Source organism: Eptatretus burgeri, chromosome 13 (genome assembly GCF_056783735.1).
Source record: "Eptatretus burgeri isolate ZD-2024b chromosome 13, Ebu_testis_v1, whole genome shotgun sequence".
Lineage (NCBI taxonomy): Eukaryota > Metazoa > Chordata > Myxini > Myxiniformes > Myxinidae > Eptatretus > Eptatretus burgeri.
This window is the reverse complement of record NC_140973.1, coordinates 64,958,682-64,967,957: the sequence shown is the minus strand read 5'-3', so window position 1 is coordinate 64,967,957 and position 9,276 is coordinate 64,958,682. Positions and strand designations below refer to the sequence as shown.

The 9,276-nt window shown below is 43.0% G+C and overlaps 1 pseudogene; it reads left to right on the top strand.

Moving 5' to 3' along the window:
- Positions 1-286: 286 nt before the first annotated feature.
- Positions 287-8,460, top strand: LOC147014663 (uncharacterized; annotated as a pseudogene).
- The last annotated feature ends 816 nt before the right edge of the window (positions 8,461-9,276 follow it).

Here is a 9,276-nt window from a genome sequence, read left to right as displayed (position 1 = left end):
AATCGCAACACATCTCAGCACATCGGCTCGAAGTAACCTAAATATGGATGAATTAGGTCGTATTGGGAATGAAGCCATGCAACTCAGATGATGGGTGTGAATTGTCTGTGCCGTCACCAGCGTCTGTAGAAGATTGTACAAGTGGCAATAGTATTTATGACGATGGGCAAGGAGAAAACCGGTTTAATTCATGACTAATTTATCCTACATTGTGTCATTTCAGATCCTGATGGTGGTGGTTGCTGGTGGACAGAAGATACCTAGTGTAACATTGAACAACTTGACCATGTCCAAGAGCTTACAATTGGTTGGCCTTGAGCATCCTGTCCCATCAACATCAACGCACCCAACTAACTGGAAGCTGTGTATCATTTGCCAAGAGAACAAAGCAGAGTCTCTGACATGTCCTTCACAGTCCAAGCGAAAAGACTCTGGGAGTGGGTACAGTTCACTCGCAGCCAATTTGATCAGATTCAGTGAGCTTGGACAACTTCCAGGAACACTTCAGTTGGAAAGACTCAAATAAGGGTATGGCATTGAAGCGGCCATGGTTGCAAACAATGCTTTGTACCATCAAACATGCAAGCTCAAATATAACAATAAAAAATTGCAAAGGGTAGAAAAGCAAACACTCATGACAGAAGGAGAGATCCATGACATACCAGATGCATGCAAACGCACCAGATTTCATTCAAGATCATCCAGTACAGAGAAGGCCCAAAAAGCCCAGTGTTTCTTCTGCAGAGAACCTGCAGGAACCGATGGTGTTCACGAAGTTGCAACATTTCAAATGGACAGAAAAGTTCGAGACTGGGCAGTGGGCAGCCATTCTTGAAGACACAGAACTGCTCGGCCGACTCATTGCGGGGACATGGTCGCCCAGGACGCCAAGTACCATAAGAAGTGCTTATCAGTGCTGCACAACCATGTTAGAAAGGCCCAGTCTGAGGGACCCAAGTACAAAGACAAGGAGCGAGAAGTATCACGTATTGTCTTCGCTGAACTGGTCCTCTACATAGAAGAAGCTCGGCTAGATGAGGAGACAGCACCGGTGTTCAAGTTAGCTCATCTCGTAGAGCTCTATCAGTCCAGAATGGAACAGCTAGGGGTTAAGCTCGACACAAGGGTCCACTCCACACGACTGAAGCAGAGACTCCTTACCCAGTTCCCTGACATGCACGCACACACAAAGGGGAGAGACGTCCTGCTGGTATTTGAAAAAGACGTTGGGGCTGCTCTCATCAAAGCCTGTGATCTGGACAGTGATTATGATGTGGTCCATCTTGCACGTGCTGCACAGACCGTGCGCCGCCACATCTTTGAAGAAGCTGAGCCCTTCAACGGATTCTTAGTGACACTGTATCTAGCTTTGCTGCACATGGTAAGAAGACTGCTTGGACAATCTGGACCGTTCTGACAGAACTTACAGATGCACTGCTGAAGCTATCCTCTGCACCAAGTGGCATACCAGACGATGTCATGCACACCATCGAGAGGTTCGTCATATTGCTCTATGACAGAAGCAGCACGTGCAACGACATTGACAAGGCCCGGAAGAAACTCTTCGCGAAGAACAACGTGCACCTGATCCCGCCAACGAAGGCAGCTCTGGAGGAGCATGTGAAGAGGGCGGCCTACCAAGGAGGCCATGTGTGGGGTCAAACACTGCTACCAATGCCAGAGCTGCTTCCTCCATCCAGCTGGGGCTGGGTCAAGAATGACGAGGGGGTGTACGAGCCACACTGGACGAAGATACCCAAAGCAGCCCACACCTGCTATGAGCTAGTATCGTGCAAGTGCAAGAAGAGCTCTGAAGCGTTGCAAGTGCAAAAAGGCCGCACTTGAATGCACAGCTTTGTGTGTGTGAGGGAGAGTGCTCACAAAATTGAGAGAATATTAACAGAGCAGACTGTGTCACTGATTCAGAACATTTAAATCAGACATCTCTCGATCAATTTCTATGAGTGAGATGTCGGTATTCATATGAATGAGACGCAGCCCTTGATTCGTTTGCCACCATGCTCAACAACCAATTTCTATAAGTGAGATAGTCATCCGGTACAACAAATAATTAGCAGCCATCTTGCAAAATGGCGGCTACAGGTTATGTTTTTCTTAATTCAGCTTTTGATAAATGTTCAAAAGCTGATAAATTCAGCTTTTGAAACCAATGTTAGAGTGAAATTATAGTAACCGCTAGTGGCCATTTTGGAAAATGGCTGCCACAGTCATCAGCGGCTGAATTTGAGATGGCCCAATATCCAAATCTGTTCATAATATGTTAGGCTACTCGTGTGCCCAATTTGGTGCTTTCCTCATAAAATGCACAATTGTTATGCTAAGTTGCCCCACTATTAGATCTTTGTTCACCGACAGCACCCCCTCGGACTTTGGAGATTTCCGATTTCAGACCGCATTTTCGGTACTTTTCATTCAAATGGATACCGAGTAGTTATCAGTAGATGGAACTGGATGAGATTTGATATGCATAATCTTAAGGTGATTCCCAAACGCTATATGACATCCATTTTGCTCTATATCTTATAGTTTCCATGCTCGGCGACCCATCACCACCTACCGGCTTGTCTGTCTGTTTGTTTGGGAACAGGATATCTCAAAAGGTTGTGGACAGATTCGGACAAAATTTGGTGGACAGGTTGGGTATGCGACAAAGACAAATTTATTCGATTTTGGTGAAGGTCTGAATCTGGATCCATATCCAAGAATTTTTTTCGTATTTTTAAACTGATTCTTCATCATTGAGAGACAGGGACGAACATTAATTATACATATCACGATATCTCAAAAACTTATGGACCGATTCCGACAAAATTTGATGGATAGGTTGGGTGTACGAAAAAGACAAAGACAAATCGGTTCGATTTTGGTGAATATCTGAATCTGGATCCGAATACGAGAATGTTTTATTACCCTTGCCGAAGGAGAGGGAATTGCATTTGGGTCTGTGACTGTTTGTTTGTTTGTTTGTTTGTTTGTTTGTTTGTTTGTCTGTCTGTCTGTTTGATTGTTTGACCGCACAGAACTTTAGTGTTTTTCTCCACAACCGCTTGTTGGATTGAGATGAAATTTTCACCATAGGATCGACGAGTCATGTATAATGTTTCGATGATAATTATGATGTCATAGGTCACGTGTGTGGCAGCCATGTTGGAAAAACGGAAAAGTTTTGGACCTCTGTATCTCAAACTGCACCAAGAAAAAAATTGAAACTTGGCACATGGCAAGTACTCCTTATCGGGAGTAAGTGTGATTTTTTAAGTGATGTCATCATTGCATGCATAGAACGCTACATCTGATCAGTATGAAATTTTTAAGGGTCATCTTGGGATAAAATGGCCAACAGAAAAACATTGATGACATCATCGGTCACTTGATTCGGCAGCCATGTTATTGTTGTTTTTTTTAAACATTCAAAAATCTTCTTCTCTGAAGTGGCTAAATAGATCGAAGCGAAACTTTACATGTATGACCACCTATTCATGAGGAGCAAAACGTTCACACAAATGACATCATAGGTCACATGGTTTGGCAGCCATATAGGATTTACCCTAAAACCTACAAAAATCTTCTCCAGAATGGCTGGACAGATTGAGGGGAAAATTTACACAAATGTTCCTCAAGCCTTGGGGATACCAGGGTTTTCACGAATAATTGATAACTCACATGGTCTAGCAGCCATATTAGATTGAGCAAAATCTTTTTTTTTAATCTTTCTCTTGAACTGCTTCATCAAATGACATGAAATGTCACAATTATGATCTAGTAGTCATGGGTAATATAAGTTTTACATTTCAACCTGATCGAACGCATGATCTGGCAGCCAGAATAATTTCATTTATTTGATCTGGGTTGTTTTTTATCTTTGTTTTTTTGAGGCTCACTTGGCTGTGCCTGGATGGGTTTGAGGGTAGAGGAGTAGCAGCTGAAATGTGAATCCCATCGAGGTTCCTCCTGATGACTTCTTCTTCTTCTTCTTTCGGCTGCTCCCGTTAGGGGTTGCCACAGCGGATCATCCGTATGATCCGCCCTAGTGATTTGGCACATGTTTTACGCCGGATGCCCTTCCTGACGCAACCCTGGTCGCCTCTTACGACAAAGGGACATGGTACACCTATTTTACCCGGGGTATACACCGGCCCAGTATACTGGTACTCATTTCACCGACCTCGGAAGGATGACAGGCTGAGTCAACCCCCTGGTGTATTAATTCAGTGGCCCAACGGGGCTTGAACTCAGGACCTTTTGGATCCCAAGCCGCTGCCCTAACCACTGCGCCAACACCAGGCTCAGATGACTTCATCTTTGCTTTTTGCTTGTTTGGGTTCCTTCTGATTACTCCAACGTATTTGGTCTTCCATTTGATTTGAATTGAATTTATTTTAATCCCATTCTAAATTCAATTGAATTATAATAAATGTTATGGATCAGTGTCAATTGTCTGATCAAAGCGGGGTTGCATCAAAGTGGGACGTCTTGGTACCCGGTCATCACAGATTGGCTATTGGAATGCATTTTTGTCTAAAAACGCCAATATTCGTCCGGTTTTCTCACATTTTTCTGAAACCAAAACTTAAACCAACTTAGCGACTATGAAAAATGCAATCAGATATGGAATTTTAGTTCAAATAAAGCTGTGAGGGAGTCTCTATGGACTTTATAGCACAGGCCTTAATTTCACTTTAAATGCATTTTTGTCTAAAAACGCAAATTTTCTTCCAGTTTTTTGCATCCGAAACTTACACGATCTCAGCGACTCCAAAAAATGAAATCAGATATAAAATTTGAGTTAAGATAAAGCCGTGTGAGTGTAGGAAAGTGCGAGCCTAACAAAAGAGTCTACACGGAGCAAACAAAATGGTGGCGATTTGATTTTGAATTCCCTCCCTGAACTGGGAAGCCACTCCCCAAATGGACAGACTGACTATCATATATATATATATATATATATATATATATATATATATATATATATATATATATATATATATATATACACAATGATGATATAACGCGAGAAAAACATAATACAACAAGGGTGTGTTCTACGTGCGGCAAATTTGATTGGTTGTGATGACTTTCCATAAAATCAAAAATTTACAGAAAATGACAAATTTTTGATCCACATTCTGCTAAACGCAAGGGTTTTGAAAGTGCCTAAAGGTGATTTGTGTTCTCCAGTGTTCCAGTATATAATTCATTCAAAATAAAATAAAGACTTTAAAGGTTGTACAAAAAAAAATCCAGAAGTGTACCGCTGTCGATGCAACGTTTTATACACCACCTTATTTTACACAACACGTGAGTTCTTCCTGCCTGTTGTTTTTGTCCTTTATAATGTCCTTAAAAGTAGGAAGTTTCCTGTTTGGAATGACTTTAAATTTTGTTTCACTGACAGGTAGGCAGACAGAGTAAAAAAAAAAAAAAACTATCTCACTCCTCTCTGCGCATGTGTGATCGGGGTAAATTCAGAGTCCAAGTACTGCTAAACTAGAGGTTCGTTTTCTGATTCATATTCCAATTCATGATCAAAATCTAACATTTGATTGAAATCAAGTTGTTCCTCGATCATATGCTGACGTTTGTAGACAGGACAGACAGACAGAAGTGAACCAATTGCTTCGCCCTACTTTTTGCTTCGCATGCATGCGTAACAACATATTTTCAAACATGACACCTCCACCTTTAAACAGAACATCATGGAAAACATTCATCATCACATCACCACCATCACTTTGCAACAACAGCACAACAATAAAATACTCAACAAATCACACTCCATAATCCATCCATCTGAATGAACCCTCCCACGCTCCTCTAGATTAACATTATCAAAACCTCATTCCAGTTCCCACCCCGCACTCAAAACCTACCAACACAAACTCGACCCAACTCGGTCACCTTGAACTTGATACTGTACACCACTGAATTACAGCTTAATTACAACTCGCACAATACAGACAACTTTTTAACATTTCATCTGTACTCGATCTCTGGGGGAATCTGGTCAGTGTGGCTTAGGCTTTGGGTTTCCAGTGAGGAAGCATGGAGCTACCAATGCTGATTATTTCTGTGGTCAACCTGCACTTAGCAAGCAGGGAGAGAGAGGGAGAGAGGGGGGAGAGAGAGGGAGGAGAGAGAGAGGGAGGAGAGAGAGAGGGAGGAGAGAGAGAGGGAGGAGAGAGAGAGGGAGGAGAGAGAGAGGGAGGAGAGAGAGACGGAGGAGAGAGAGAGGGTGGAGAGAGAGAGGGTGGAGAGAGAGAGGGTGGAGAGAGAGAGGGTGGAGAGAGAGAGGGTGGAGAGAGAGAGAGAGAGAGAGAGAGAGAGAGAGAGAGAGAGAGAGAGAGAGAGAGAGAGAGAGAGAGAGAGGAGAGAGAGAGAGAGAGAGAGAGAGAGAGAGAGAGAGAGAGAGAGAGAGAGAGAGAGAGAGAGAGAGAGAGAGAGAGAGAGAGAGAGAGAGAGAGAGAGAGAGAGAGAGAGAGAGAGAGAGAGAGAGAGAGAGAGAGAGAGAGAGAGAGAGAGAGAGAGAGAGAGAGAGAGAGAGAGAGAGAGAGAGAGAGAGAGAGAGAGAGAGAGAGAGAGAGAGAGAGAGAGAGAGAGAGAGAGAGAGAGAGAGAGAGAGAGAGAGAGAGAGAGAGAGAGAGAGAGAGAGAGAGAGAGAGAGAGAGAGAGAGAGAGAGAGAGAGAGAGAGAGAGAGAGAGAGAGAGAGAGAGAGAGAGAGAGAGAGAGAGAGAGAGAGAGAGAGAGAAAGAGAGAGAGAGAGAGAGAGAGAGAATGCCAACACCTTGCTCGTCCGTGACCCTCAATGTACCCCCAAGTGAGAAGAGGGAGGCCCTCGCTTGTCCCGCAGTGGACCGAAATCGGGTTGATGCTGATGATGAGGATTATGATGAACAGAGTTGATGGCTAATTTCCCAACCATTGTGATGTCATAAAGATCGGAAGTGTAACTCGTAGCTGTTTATTGTGTTTTTATGCACCGATAATACCAAAGCAAATCCACCATGATATTCCAATCACAGTACATTGTACAAGTGCTTGTTGTTTGTTGTTCACTCTGCGAATCTAATATAAATTGCATTGTTCTCCTTACTTTGAAATTGTTTTCCATCTCCTGTTGAAACCCTGCATTCTGGCGAAGGTGATGTACAAGTTTGTCTATCTTCATTTCTTGTCCTTCCTTGTGTCTGTCCATGATGGGTTTTACTTATTATTAGTTTTGTCATGAGCCTATTTTAGTGCAAGAATGGAATTATGACTAGTCATTGTTAAACTGCCGACGTTTCAAAGTCAAAGAGAAACTGCTGTGGCATCACTGTAAGGTTATGGAAGGTGGTTATTAGCAGTGGGAGTAGTATATTAAATTAATACAACTACTATTTCTTTTTTAATGGCTCAAATCATCCCCACATTCTTGTGAGATCAGCCAAGGAGGAAATTTGGCCCAATTATTTCATTAATGATCTTGGGCCAAACTAACTGCTCCAGAACAGGAAATCTTTAAGATGCATTTAATTACTATTTGGCTCATCATGCCTGCTCATGTATCCACATTTCAGACCTCCCATCTCCAGCAGGTACGACAAATTCGATGCAGCTTATGGTGCACACTGGACGATTATTTCTGAGAGCTATCATGCAATCTTTAACATCTACATCTTGAGTAGAGACAGGACAGCCGGATTTACATCCCCAACTGACCAGAGTGCAGGGCCTCCTACTCTCCACACACCAGACCTGCAGGTATGATGGAACTATTTTGACCATCGGAGATTGAATCCATACTAAATAGCTCAATGGCAATCCCACTACTACCAGAAATCCCAGACAGGCTGTGGGCAGCATGGATGCTTCATGGAAGACCATCATTAATTTCATGAACAAATGAAAACCCACCATTCATTATATGACACAAGGTGTTAATCTCATTTGATGATGCAACTACCGTTTGAGGAGGAATAAATGGTGGGTTACTCAGGAAAGTGGAATCTATTTACAAGTTGTGATGATGAATAAAAAAGAAGAAAACTCATGGTACAGCAGAAACCACGGGATTTGAGAGAGGTGGGCAGAACCAATATAAAGCCCTTCCTGCTCTCCTAGTATGCTTGTGCACTGCTTGGACCTTGATAATAGTTAATGTGCAGCAGCTGAGTGGGGATGATATGAAAAGGCCTCATCCTTTCTCTCGTTTCCAACTCGCCTGTGGCCAGGCTGGCCGGTACATATGCTACATTGTACCGTGGCCTAGCTGGTCCGGTGGAATAATCTGTGAATTCTGGTCGCACGTTTGACGTCCAAAGCGTCCTCTGGCTCCTGGCATTTGTTTCACCGGCAGTGAAATTGAATCGGCGCTTGACACTGAAGGCAGTGATATAGCATTTGGCATTACCATTCATATTGCGCTGCATGCTATGCTTGTTGGCAATGGCCTTTCTTGAACTGCCACAGTAATATATTCCACACTCCTTGAGGGAATGTACTCTATCAGACAGTGTGGGTGTGGAAGGAGGAGTGGAGAAGGGGGAAGTTTGGGGGGGGTGGGGTGTGGAGACCCAGATAATTATGAATACAAGAGAGGAAAATTGAAAGGGGATGGAAATAAATTAAAGCAGCATGCGTTGTGTGTGCGTGTGTGTGCGTGTGTGTGCGTGTGTGTGCGTGTGCGTACATGGGCGCACCTTCAAGCATTGATGTCGATGTCAAGCACAGCATTCTATATACTTATACAAAAGGTATGTATTTGCAATGTTGATCGGCCTCATCGCAAAACTACTTGTGGTCAATAGGCCAAAACCCAAATGAGAGTATAATTCTCAGTTGATGGTCTGTCTCGTCATTGTTATTACACACACGTTTGTCGTGTACAAACATGCGGACACGTGTGTACGAGTATATTACAGAGACTATATGCCAGACACACTTGGAACAAGTTCCTAGTTTAGTTCTCTCCCTCCGACGACTCATTTCTCTAACAAAATGACAGTGTGGCAGGAAGTGGTGTGATTGGTATAATATTACTTGAGATCCTCAATAGCTCAGAAAGGCTGCATGATCCGTAGGGAATGGAAAAAGATGAAGGAATGTCAAATGCCATCATGTATTGTCAGAAAAGTGAAACTTTGTATGGGTTTATTACTCTCATTCTCTTTTGGGATCATTGTGGCACAATTATGGAAGACCTTTCGAGAGTGTCAAAGATTGTCGGCCAAGGCCTGTCTCAATTAGTAAATTACGATGTAATGAGATGCTTTACT